This window comes from Amblyomma mixtum, chromosome 2 (assembly GCF_055824585.1).
Source record: "Amblyomma mixtum isolate Tamu chromosome 2, ASM5582458v1, whole genome shotgun sequence".
In the NCBI taxonomy this organism is placed as follows: Eukaryota; Metazoa; Arthropoda; class Arachnida; order Ixodida; family Ixodidae; genus Amblyomma; species Amblyomma mixtum.
The window spans coordinates 242,194,660-242,208,319 of NC_143013.1; the positions used below are offsets into that span (position 1 = coordinate 242,194,660).

Below are 13,660 nucleotides of genomic sequence, written 5' to 3' on the forward strand. Positions count from 1 at the left end.
GATGTTCGTTGCCGTTGTCATCCCTCTGGCAGAGAACTGCACCTAGCCCTCGATCACTGGCATCACACTGGACCGTGAATTCTCGGTCGTAATCAGGAGCTCGCAATATCGGGCGGATAATCAGTGCTGCCTTCAAGTTTAAGAACGACGCTTCCTTTTTTTCGTCCAGACTACATTTGTCGGCTCTGTCCTGCGGAGAGCATCGGTCAGGGGGCTTCCCAAAGATGAATAATCACGGATGTAGTGATTGTAATATCCCGTGAGCCCTAAGAATGCCCGAATGTCCATCTTTGTTCTAGGCCGCGGGTAGTCTGCCAACGCCGAGATCTCAACCTCAGTGGGTTTCCTGAAAATTGGCCCACGTTGTGACCCAAATAATCCACTGTTGCTCTCGCAAGGTAACACTTCTCGGCCTTTACAGTGAGCCCAGCTTGACGCAAACGGCTTAGCACTGCTCTCAGATGCGATACATGGTCCGCCCATGAATGTGAGAAGACAGCAATGTCATCCAAGTAGGGCACCGCAAATGCTTCACAGCCCTTCAGAACCCTATCCATGAGGCGGTAAAAACAAAAGGGAGCATTTTTGAGCCCGAAGCTCATCATTGTTGGTTGATAGCTTCCCGCTGGAGTGACGAAAGCTGCGCATCTGCTGGCGCGCTCAGTGAGCGGCACTTGCCAGTACCCTCGAGTAAGGTCTAGCGTGGTTACATAGGCTGCTCGGCTGACCTGTTCCACTCTCTCCTCGATATTGGGAATAGGATACACTTGATCCTTTGTGAGAGTATTTAACTTCCGATAGTCTACTACCGGCCTTGGGTCTTTACCCGGAGCTTCCACCAAGATCATAGGCGAAGCGTATTCGCTTTCGGAGGGCTTGATTACTCCCAACTCCAGCATGCGCTTTACCTCCCTATCAAGGATATCTCTCTGCCTAGGAGAGAGTCGATAGCACCTTGACCGCACTGGCCTCTCGGAGGTTAACTCGATATCGTGCTTAATCAAATCAGTCCTTCCTGGCCTGTCTACGAAGCAGTCATCAAACTCTGCTATCAGTTCGCCGAGATCAGACAACTGATTTTCTTTTAGTTCTCCTCTCTGCTTAGTCCTCTTGAGAAGTCCCTGCGCGCTGCTTTCCTCCCCGCTTAGACAGATAAGGTTGTCTTCCATCTCCTCAGGAAGGTTAAGCGTTAGATTTACCGCTGCTTCTCTCTGTACGTAAGGCTTCATTAGGTTGCAATGATAAATGCGCACTTCTTTGCGCTTTCCTGGGGTTTTCACCACGTAATTGGTGTTAGAGAGCTTGGCAACTACTTCTGCAGGCCCTTCCCACTGCACTTCGAGCCTATTTTGCCTTGAAGCTCTCAGCAACATTACTTTGTCACCGATGCAAAACATCCGTTGACGAGCTGTCCGATCATAATAGACCTTCGAACGAGCCTGGGCTGACTTCATGCTGGCCTCCACGAGTACTTTAGAGTTATGTAGACGATCCAGCAGAGTCAAGACGATCTCTACTACTGTCGGGTCTTACCCGCGCCCTTCCCAGGCTTCGCGTACCATTCGCAAAGGTGAGCGCAGTGACCTTCCGTACACCAACTCGGCGGGGCTAAATCCTGTGGATTCATGCGGCACTGACCGCAAAGCGAAAAGCGCTGCAAGTAGGCATGCGTCCCAGTCGCGTTTGTTTTCGTAGCATAGTCCCCTAAGCACACGCTTTAGAACAGAAGGCCACCTTTCTATGCTGTTGCTCTGCAGATGATGGATTGAGCTATGCACTATCATGCCGCACCGCTCTAGAAATGAGGTAGTGAGGGCACTTGTGAATACACTACCCTGATCACTTTGGATCTCGGAAGGAAATCCGACTCGAGCAAAGACTGATAACAGTGAATCCACGACGCTCTCTTACGTCACTTCGTGCAGCGCGACAGCCTCTGGAAACTTCGTGGCAGGGCATAACATGGTGAGGATATAACGACACCCTGTCTCTGTCACGGGAAGTGGCCCAACTACGTCTATCACCAACCGGTGAAACGGCTCAGTAATGATTGGGACTAACACCATCGGTGCTTTCCACTTATCTTGCGCCTTTCCGACCCGCTGGCACGTGTCGCACGATCTCACAAAACGCTCCATATCCTTAAAACATCCAGGCCAGTACCACTCTTGCAAAAGCCTCTGCTTTGTCTTCTTGATTCCCAGATGGCATGACCACGAATTGCCGTGAGAAATTCGAAGTAAGTCTTGTCGGTACTTCTGCGGAACGACTAATTGGTCTCGCTCCTCTCCCCGCTTATCCGTGTATAAACGATAAAGCACACCGCCTCTCATTCGGAAAGCAATATTCCCCTTTGCTCTCTTATTTGTTCTGTGAAGCTCTCTGATCTCCTGTATTGTCTGGTCATTGGCTTGCTCCATAGCCAGCTCCTCTCGGTTCCCGCTCAGGAGCGTCGTGAAACTACTTGACACTGGCGGCAAAAGGGCACTATCGATGATTTCCTCGTTCTGCGGTTCGTTAAGCTCACCACCAGCTGGTTGACCGGTCTCGGGGGCCTCACTAGCGCGATTTCCTGAACCCTGTTCATCCGTTTCCTCCACCAGTTTCACTGCTGTTTCCTCCGTAGGGGAATTCTCCTCAGTAAGCTGTGTTGCAAGTTCTCGCGCCTTCGAACGTGTTAATGCCTGCACCACTCGGTCTCCAAAAAGGATCCCCTTCTCCCTTAGTAACATATCAGATTTGTTGGAAAACAAATACGGATAGCATTTAGGTAGCTTTCCTGAAACTGCAGCTTCGGTTGTATGCGTACCGAAAGGGCTCTCAATTACCACTCTCGCTATAGGCAAGCACACGCTGTGCTCGTCCACAACCTGGCGGATCCATGAAAATTGGCCTGCGTAATAGGATGGTGACACATACGACGGATGGACAACATCCATCGTTGCAGCTGAGTCGCGCAGCACCTTGCATGGCTTCCCGTTCACTACCAGGTCATGCATGTAAGGTTCCAGCAGCTTCCGGCGCGAAGCGTACTCTTCAACGAGTTCGGCAGCTTTCGTCGCCGACGCTACGTTGCCCCGGTCCCTTAGCCAATTTCTCTCCTCTTCAGGGAGGCAGTTGTAAAACTGCTCCAACAAAATTCCCTCAACTACAGCGTTCCGGTCACTATATGACTCCGTACTCTTTAGCCACTCAACCAAGTTCACTTTCAAATTGTATAAGAAATCGGGATAGCTCTCGTCCCTCGACTTCTTAGCTCCCCGAAATCTTTGCCTGAACGCTTCGGCGCTAAGTCTATACTTTCGTAGAAGGCAAGCCTTGACCTTCTCGTAGTTGTCCGCGTCCTCCTTGCTGAGCCACGCGACAACCTCCGCTGCCTCGCAGGGCAGAACCGTCAGTAACCTTTGAGACCAAGTCTCTTGACTGTAGGCGAGGTTCTCGCAGGTTCGTTCAAAATTTGCAAGATACAGACTGATATCCCCTGGTACCACATATGGCTGCATGTGCTTAGACATCTTGAACCCAGTCTCCTTGCTGAGAAGAGGTACCACTTGCTGGGGACAATTGTCCGACCTCTTGCTCAACTCCATTTCTAACTTACGGAGCTCAATCTGCCGCTCCATTCTTTTTGCTTCATTCTCCTGCTCTTTCTTATGTCTGAGCTGCTCTTCGTCCCGCTCTTTCTTTTTTTGTTCGATGAGGCTCCATGCTTCAATGAGCTCCTCATCATCTGCCCCCAAATCAGTAATGGCCTGAATTATCACGGGTTTTCGTGCCAAACCCCTTGTCTCAATCCCTAATTCCTCACACAACTGCAGCAGGTCCGGCTTCTGCAGCTTCTGCAGGTCCATGATAGATCTGAGTCTGGGCTATTTCCAAAACCACTATGCCAAAAATACCAAACCTCTAGGATTTAAGTACATGTCTCTACCAGTTCTAAAATTTAACCCTCTTTTAGAAGCTGGCTCACATCAGAGGAAAAGCCAAGCACTCACCCACACATGTGATCATGTCCTGAGACAGCTCCCCTCTCGCTGGTCTACCGTTGTTGCCGCTTGTAGCTTCAGATCCCACCGCTGATCACCAGTTGTTGTGGCGCACAGGAAAGCTCGAACCCGGGCTCCATTTGGTAGCGTGTTGAGTCGTCGGGCTGAGGAAAGTCTGAAGCTTCGAAGGTTGGGAAAATACGAAAACAAGCTGGTTTAATGGCAAGAAACTAAGACACTTATTTACATAAATTTACAAAAGAAGAGCAAGGAATCAAAATTTAAGAGCTCATGACGTCGATCGACTGGATGAGCCTTTTTCCCAGGGACGAGAGCGTTCGTGCTCACTTTGGGCGCAGGTTAAATAGCCCAAGGCTCTGCCCTTTCACCAGGCGGCAATTCATCGTGACACAAAAGATCGGCACCACACGACACAGCCAACGAAGACACCTGTTGAGAGCCCACACGTGGGAACTGGCGAGGAGGAGCGTAAGTCCGCATCTCTGTCGCACTGCGAGGCAACCATACTGTTGTCAGCTCGCGTCCATCGAACACAGGTGTGGCCTGATGACGTCGCAGCCGCAGCTGCGCCGGCTTCCTCTGATTCGTTCGGTTTTTTTTTTTTTTTCAGACGAGGGGCAACCTTTCTTCCCCAGTCGTCGGTTGCTTCTCGAAGATCTTTGGCACCGAGCCGAGCGTGGGAAGAGCATCCATCGACCATTTCCCAGCTTGTCATTGCGGTGCCGTTCTTAGTTTTTGTATTTAGGGTAATGAGCTCAAAATATTATTACCTCATGCAGATGATCTCGTGTTTTTCTGTGCTGACAAGAAGTTAGTCGTTTAACGGAGGAGTTCAGCTGTTTCAGATGCACGGATAAATTGTTCTAAATGCTGAGATGGTTTACACCTGTTGAATATGCTGGTGTTGCATGTACGCGTAAGCCACCCAAGTACCATGACGTTCGATTAAAATCCTACAATCGGAGTGCGCACCACCGGAAAGAACGCATGCCAACCCTACAGCGCTAAGACCAGATTTCTGTACCTCGTGGTCTCTCGATATTCGGCAGAGCGACGACATGTAACCTGTTTCTGACCACACTAATATAAAATGTTGCGAAAATTATTCCTTGTGCTAGGAGTGGTTTCACATAATGCCTGTTTCATTTCGAAGGATTCCTGGTCTCAATCTTTGAGAGATGATATCGTATTCCTGCCTGTCAGCGCTGGTGCCATTGCTTTAGCCCATCTTTATGTGCGACAAATATTGTTTCGCGTTTCATGCTTTTCCGAGACACTTCCTACACGATAGTTCGTGCGTTCTTGAAAGCTAATTTAAGTACTATTTTGCCTTTCCTTATTGCCTCTTCTAATATTTGTGGTCGTTCGAGTTTATGGGTGTCAATCCATGGGGTCTATTTCGATGTTCGTTTCTTACGGGTTCGCTTTGCTCCTGAGTTCTTGTTTTCAGTACCGCCGAAACGGTTGTACAGGACGCACATCCTCCGTCAAGAGTATACGGCAAAAGCCTGCTGTGTGCCTGATTATGCACCTTCAGCGACCGCAACCTCTACAGAGAGGAATGGCTTCGCGTCCTCAAGCCTTCCAAGATTTCGACGGCTAGATGTGCTAGGGAGCCCCACTAAACAGCTCAGAAGCAATACCCTTGGGCTGTATACTTTTGACGGGGACTGTACATAAAATATTATGTAAAAGGCCTTTCTCGCCCTGTACAAAGCATTTTTTCTATACGCTACACACACAGACATTGGCAAGAGGACAAGAGCATTCTTGTGTCTTGGGTAAAATGCCGCCTCTGTGGCGTTCCAGTACCATAGAGCATTGCTGCATTGATTGTAAACACGCAAAAATATCTGGGATGACCTACAGTGGACATCGAAGAAGCGAATTAATTTGACTGCTCATGCTGCAAGATGCATTACTGCACTGGTATTTGTTGATGAACCCCTTGATATGTTCTTTCTTACGGGAGCGGCATTGTGAATCTCTTACATCAGTATCATCCCATATTCATTGACTAATACTACATATCAGGTAAATATATGGCCATATAGACTCCATACCGAATCGGCACCCTGTCTTGATGATATGCACAGCCTCGCCTCCACTGTGGTTCTTTGCTGCCTCGGGTGGCCTTGACACTACTTACCAAGTGTTCACGGTGCAGCTGTTAGTAGTTCGACAGCCTTCTTGGCTGGACGTGTTTTTTTTTTTTTACCAGATTTAATACTGCTTCCTAAACACTTTGTGAATAGTTCACGTACAGGGTCAATCACACTTAGAGGGAACACGACTCCGCGTAGCCACATACCTGCGGAGTGCCATTGCATCTAACCCGTGCGTGAATCAATGCAGAGGGGCGCACGAGAAGAGGGACCTCGACGTGTTGCTTCGTGTCATCTGCCCCTTTGCACAAGTTTGCCACCGGCTGGGTCGCAATGGAGCTCCGCGTGGTTGCGCACACGCGGAGCCATGTTCCCTCTAAGTGTGATTGACCCTGTACATTGAACAAAATTTCGCTCTAATAAATGCTACGTTTAAGAAAAAAGTGACGATGGCCGGGTGGTCTAAGACTTCGACGAAGTTGATCTGCTTGCGCCGGCTGTGATTAGAATGCTTCCAGGAATCCAGGAGAATTCCCCGTGGTGGAGTAAATTTTAAATAAGGGAATAATTACGGACTAACAGCCCTTGTTAGCTTATCTGATACAACGGCCGCCCCAGAGAGGCAGTGGCACCGGGTTCGACCATCCTATACCAGAACGGATTATAACTCAACTACGGCATATAGCTTTCTTGCGGTAGCCCTAAGGCTGCAGTTGGGCTGAAATCATATTCCAAGCATGGCGCGAGATGTGGAACCACTATTCGTTCACGGTATCAAGAACAAAGCTTCGATAAGCGGGAGAAGGTAAAAGCATGAAATATAGCTGCCGCCATAACCGGCCTCTTTACAAGTAAACTGCGGTGTGTCAAGATAGTTTATTTCTCGCGGATCGCTGAAGTTACGTTACACCGCTATCCACGGGGCCCTTCTCCGGCGTTGGCGTCAAGTGTTTGAATATAGCTGCGGAAAACTTTCAAATACAATTTCATCAGCAATAAATGTGCCTATTGCTGTAGTACAGACGTCAGCATAGCCAGAGCGAGTCACACAATCAATTTTCACTCAAAACAAAAGCTGGCCCGAGTCATCATAAGGGAACACTGAGGCAAATTAACGCATCCACTTTTCATTTTCAGTAAAAACTGATTCTATGCGGCTGTTCCTGGGTGTGCATTAGAAGACGCGTTAATTGCTGAGAACACTGCATTTCAAATATTCCTCGGCACTTACGCCGAACACGTAGCGTCTACATCGAAAAGGACTCCGGTGCGATGACCGCTTCCAAGTGAGTGGCGGTTTAGCCTATAGCCTCCATCAGTGCCAAAAAAAAAAGCTGTATTGACACACCGCAGTTGAGAAATCGGCCGGTGGTAGCGACACCCGCATTTCTTTTTTTTTTCTAGTTTATGAAAGCTCATTTTTCAGTGAAAGTAGCGTACTCGCTTTTAGACCGTGATAATCTACCGATACAGGCCACCTCTATTTGTCGTCAATGTCGCCTTCATATTTTGGAGACACTTTGCACGTCCGTACTCTCAACGATGTCGTTAATTCATAAACGACAGTAATTCATCAAACAACGAAGCAACAACAGCGCGAACGCGCCATCATCAAGGTTGAGGCACAGTGGGACTCTCTTCATGGGCCCCATGAGTGACACACTTCATTGTCGTTTATTAACTATCAGCATCACGGGCAATAATATTTTCTGCAAACAGCATGGTGTGTTTATTTTTGTCCTGCTAAGAGGAATGAATCAAGTGAAAGAAAATCGCTAATTTAGATTTTGTGAACTCCTCAGTGCACTATTGATTTTCAATTTTTTTTTATTGCATAAGAAATGATATTTCCCCACATTCATTATTACAGAATTAGCGGCATATAGTTACCTCATCACCGACAACGAAAATGTGATGTCGTTCATCCAAACTAAAGATGTGGCTGGAAAGCCCTACGGAGGCAAAAATTAACGGCTCATGTCAAATCTGGCCAAAATCTTTTAAGCCCAGTTTTAGCCCAGTAATGTTAAGGGATTGAAAATGTCGCAAAAAGTTATCAACGTCCAGTATTTATTCTCTAATGGTCCGTTCAGAGCAGAAATATTAAAAACTTACGAAGTATATCAGAACACCCCAACATAATTAACAATAGCTAATTTTCGTGATTTTTTTTTCAAGGTCGACAAAACTGGGCATAAATACGCTGACCCATGAAGTAAATCAAGACCGGGTTTCGAAACCGTTCCATATTTTGCTAATGCAGCGTTATTATCAGCAGCATCTCTGAGAGCTAGAGCTTAGGTCTTGTTTTTATTAATATGTTGGAAAAGACTGCGTCTTCTAGTATATCAGCAATACTTGACGTCATATGAACAGGAATTAAAATTATTTACATTTTTACGATCTGTATTAAAAGTGATGCGCCGGGCATTACAGGGTTAAACCAAGTACAATAATTTTCAAAAATTCAGAAAAAAAAGCGCCCAACGTGGGGCTCGAACCCACGACCCTGAGATTAAGAGTCTCATGCTCTACCGACTGAGCTAGCCGGGCTTTTTTTTTTTTTTTCTTTCATGGTATTTATTTACATGGTTTTGTATACAAAGCATATATATACATATGTGTGTGTATATATACACACACAAAAACAACTATTTACAGAGCACCTAGGTAGGCGCTACGTGGCAGAAACATAATAGTAACATATTATAACTAAAAGGCCGGTAAAGATATACAGCGCATCAGGAGAGGAAACCAATCCGGTACAAAGTCCGATTTTTTGTAAATGTCCGTTACCTGCAGCAACATTCGGCTAAAGTGAATTCTGGGCGAAACAACAGGTTCAACGTTGCGATCTTGCATGCGCGTTTTCCAGACTATGAAGTCCAATCAGAAGAATCATATCATAAGGATTCGAGTCAGGTTGGGAAACAACAAGGTAGCGCACACTGTAGGAATTTAGGAGGAAATCTTTCTGTAGCGTCCTTTGCAACACATCCCAAAACAAAATCGCGTCTTTGCAGTCTATAAAACAATGTTCAATTGTTTCAGGCACATTGCACAAGCGACAGTTTACAGAAGACACAAAAATGTTTTTCCTATCGAGCCACGTCTTGACAGGTAGAGTTTCAGTGTGTAATTTATAGAAAAATGTTTTGGTGCAAGGAGAAATTGGCATTTTACGCACTCGCTTTAAAACATCATGACCCATGAGCCCAACGTAGACGGAACGATACAGTGGGGGCGGGAAGAGCATGGATATCAAATCCCTGTACAGATTTTTGCGCGAAACAGAATATAAGTACTCATTTGAAAACCGAACTGTCAAAAAACGCACGGAGGCATAAACTTCCTGCATAAAGCCTAGTAAACGGGGTCGTTCAGTAAAATTGGAAGAAACTACTAAGTTCGGAAGTAGAGTCATGAAGTTAACCTGCAAGAATGCTCTAATAATCGGAAGGGAACAAGCACGAAAAAAGAAGAAACGGGCAACCAACTGTCTCACATACAGGTGCTCTAGGCCCAGGCCTCCTGCACAAACAGGCCTGAAAAGGTTATCACGCCGCATGGGCTCAAATTTGGAGGACCAAATAAACGTCGCAAATATACGATGGAAACGCTGTATGTAATGTCTGGCGCAGTGAAGGACCTGGAGTACGTAATAAATTCTTGTTGCCAGAAAGGTGTTTCAAGCCTGGGCTCGACCGCATCGCCTCTCAATTTTTGGTCGAGCTAGCCGGGCGATGGTTAGTGCCAGAGAGTAGGACGTACTAGTGCACATTTCCCTCGACGATCAGGTGGTGCTTGTTATGGCCTTCTATTCGCGGTAGAGCACAGGACTCTCGATCATTTAATTACCTCTCAGGGCACGCGCGTTCAGCACTTGGAGCCCTGCCAACTGCTACGGGAAGCGGAGATACTGATCAGCAGAGGAGAAAGCAAAAACAAGACTACTAGAAAGCCCAGTGAAGCAGCTGACTGTATACTATCGCGTGCAGCCTCGTCGACGTTGCACGCTTCGGTAAGACAACTGACTGGTCGCTCAGGTTTCGCTCGACACACAAAACAGCGTAGCCGCGTCCAAGTGAGCGCCCCAGACGGAGCATGATGTCAGCCGAACTGCATCCTTAAGTCTGCGTGCATTTTACCGATTCATCAGCACTCTGTATTGCACGGATTAAGAAACAGAAAACGACAGAGAATTCCGCAGCTCCCTAGCATATGACAAGGTTGGGCAACTGCTGCGACAGACACTTTGACAGCGGTGAGCTTCGGTTGAGCAAACTGTTCATCCCGACTCCCTGTCTTCCGCCCCTGCTTTTAACGATGCCCGCATTGCCCCGAAAGTCATGCAGAAAGTCGCTCGACAGAAACGCAACGACATATGCGTTGATACAAGGTAAGCAGCACCAAGACAGCCGCAGCAGTACAGTCGGGGACAAAAGTCTCCGGACCACGTGTTCCTCAAACGAAGCTTATAGCTCTACTATCAGGCAGCGGCTGAAGACCGCACTTGTGGTGATGAAAGAACAAAAATTTAACTTTTACCTCCACAAGTATGGTCTCCAGCCGCCGACTAATAACCGAGCTATCGGCTTCGTTAGAGGAACACGTGGTCCGAAGACCTTTGTCCCCGACTGTACGTCACTTGAATACGCTCATGGCAAACGCCCGTGTTCAATACCGGCCAGCGTTTCGATGGAGGCTAAACGCACAAAGCAGCACTATATGCTGTGCGAGATCAGCGCACGTTAAAGAACACCATGATCCAAAGCCCTCCATTACGGCGTTTCTCACAGCCCCTGTGTCACTCCGGGAAGTTAAGGCCCACAATTTAAGATTGTTAGAAGCTATTTTCTATAATTTTACTTAGCTGGTAACAACGCACTACTGTGTTACCGGCAACGTTTGCGAGTGCGGAAGCCTGTGTTCTATATAAGTTCTTCGTGGCTTCTACATTACTAAAAACTTTGGTGAAGTCGCCTGTAATTATTTCGCAATGATGGGTTGCGCATGGACGCCTCGAGAATTGAAATAAAAAAGGAGACGTAGCATTTCGTGGGTTCCGTAATAATACCAACGTTTGTGGGACGATGATAAGAATTAGTAAATACCTAGCAGCTCTGCTACACTGAGCGTGCGTGTATCTAAAAAAAGAGCACTCCGTCGAGCCGGATTCGAACCAGCGACCTATGGATGTCTATAGCACGAAACTTCTACAGTCCACCGCTCTACCAACTGAGCTATCGACGGGGACGGTGGTGCAGGCAACTTCTTTTCCTCAAGTGCGCCGTGTGCAGCCCTTGATTCAGAAGGCGGCGTGCCTGACTGTTTACCCTAGAAGGGACAATGGCCCCAGGTGGCCTGAGCTGCAATTAATGTCTCCCCGTGTACTGCACAACTTTCTTTCGTCGTTCAGCTTTCTCTTAATTGTTAGCCTGTCTAGGCACTTTAGTTGGTCCTGCTTTGCTATTTTATTCTCTTTGCATCCATCGAAATTATTTATTTAAAGATGCCTTTTGCACGACCGCAAGAGGCACAAACTGATATATTTAGCTGACCGTTAGTAACAACCGTTTCAGTGTCAGCGGTACACGTCCCTCCATGACGCACATAACACGGGGTCTTGTCTGTCCCGCCCATTGGCGTATCCATCCTACCCGCGCTGTGGTGCAAGCCGCTGCTCGATAATCGACGGTAGAAGGGAGGAGAGGAAGGTCATATGACACGTGTGGTATGGAGTGACCTGCACAGCTGGGGGGTGCAACGAGGGCGCAAAAGAAGAAGGGCGCGCGAGATGACCAGAATTTTTTTAGCCATAGCCACAGCGCCAGAGCTATGACGGGTTCGAAATTCTAAAATCTGATAAGGTTTTGGCCAGCCAGCCACGAATCTCCATTTGCATTTCTCATGCGGTCTCGAAAAACGCATGCATATTGAAGGGATAGTGACGATCGCGGCAATGCAACTAAAATAAATTGACGAAAAAGAACCACTTCGAAGAAGTTCCTTAAGAAGCGAACGACAAAATGAAAAACGACAAGAAATCACCCAGCGCAGAAAGCAAGGGGAGTAAATTTCAACGCAAGCCACCAGGGGCCATTGCTTTGCCTACGGATACCCTTCCAAGCTGACTCCTGAATTAATGGCTGCCTACGGCGCACTTGAGGAAAAGAATCCGACTGCCGCTTCGTCCCCGTCGATAGCTCAGTTGGTAGAGCGGTGGACTGTAGGAGGCTCCGCACTATGGGCATCCATAGGTCGCTGGTTCGAATCCGGCTCGACGGAGTCTTTTTTATTTACTTTTCAGTAAGTGCCTACTCGCATGGTGTAGTTATAATTCCTGTATTATTATCGCCAGCAACCTGTCGCTAAGTCACTCCGCGTGCTTGGCTTTGTCGCACTGAAACTTGAAAATCACGCATTCAGCTACTGCTCGTACAAAAGCGTAATTTGCTGGGTTCATAGTGCGCATAGATGGAACCAGCTAAGACGGACGCAGGACAATAAATAGGAGACACACGCACACGACACCGCTGGGCTTACAACGGATTTATTGCACTGAAATAAACAACATTATGCTTTTCCTGCGATTGCGCACGCTCCAAACAAGGTGATGGAAATTTATGTACGATAATAAAAACTGAAACAGCACTGATGGATGACTTCTTATTCTTTCTGTTTAAAGCCAAAGTCTCAAGAAGAAGAGCCTCGCAGGCTGATTTGTAAAAGCGATGGTAAAGACAAACTACGATTATTTTACTACAGACCTATCATGCTTTCTAAAGTAGGTCATAGGATTTTCGCAAAAGTCTGCAACGTGTACTTTGATTTGAAATTACAAGACATATGGTTTGAAGGGCCCATCAATATGGTCTAACTTTATGTTGCGCGTATAGTTTTTCATTGCTGCTGCGACCTTGCAAAGGCGTTTTATCGAGTGTGCCACTCATTTCTTTGCTCTCTTTTAGAGCAGGCTAATCTGGGTTGAGTTCTTTCCCAGTGAGTACGTGTCTGTTATACTAACTTCTCCACACGCTTGATCATTAATGGCTTTTTCATCAACCGGTGCCCATTCTGTCTCCGGCGAAACAAGGTTGCCCGTTGTCTCCGCTGCTCTTCGCTTTGTACTACTTATAGCCCCTGTGTATGAGTACCCTGAATTGTGGTGCCGTTCGTAGTTTTTGTATTTAGGGTAATGAGCTCAAAATATTATCACCTCATGCAGATGATCTCGTGTTTTTCTGTGCTGACAAGAAGTTAGTCGTTTAACGGAGGAGTTCAGCTGTTTCAGATGCACGGATAAATTGTTCTAAATGCTGCGATGGTTTACACCTGTTGAATATGCTGGTGTTGCGTGTACGCGTAAGCCACCCAAGTACCATGACGTTCGATTAAAATCCTATAACCGGAGTGCGCATTACTGGAAAGAACGCATGCCAACCCTACATCGCTAAGACCAGATTTCTGTACCTCGTGGTCTCTCAATATTCGGCAGAGCGACGACCTGTAACCTGTTTCTGACCACACTAATATAAAATGTTGCGA

The 13,660-nt window shown here is 47.1% G+C and overlaps 3 non-coding genes across 3 annotated transcripts; 1 reads left to right on the plus strand and 2 right to left on the minus strand.

Moving 5' to 3' along the window:
* Positions 1-8,592: 8,592 nt before the first annotated feature.
* TRNAK-CUU (transfer RNA lysine (anticodon CUU)) lies at positions 8,593-8,665 on the minus strand. Its single transcript has one exon. It is a non-coding gene; the product is annotated as a tRNA-Lys (tRNA).
* Positions 8,666-11,274: 2,609 nt separating this feature from the next.
* On the minus strand, positions 11,275-11,365 carry TRNAY-GUA (transfer RNA tyrosine (anticodon GUA)). Its single transcript is given in 2 exon segments — positions 11,275-11,310; positions 11,329-11,365. It is a non-coding gene; the product is annotated as a tRNA-Tyr (tRNA).
* A 943-nt stretch (positions 11,366-12,308) lies between these two features.
* Positions 12,309-12,400, plus strand: TRNAY-GUA (transfer RNA tyrosine (anticodon GUA)). Its single transcript is given in 2 exon segments — positions 12,309-12,345; positions 12,365-12,400. It is a non-coding gene; the product is annotated as a tRNA-Tyr (tRNA).
* The last annotated feature ends 1,260 nt before the right edge of the window (positions 12,401-13,660 follow it).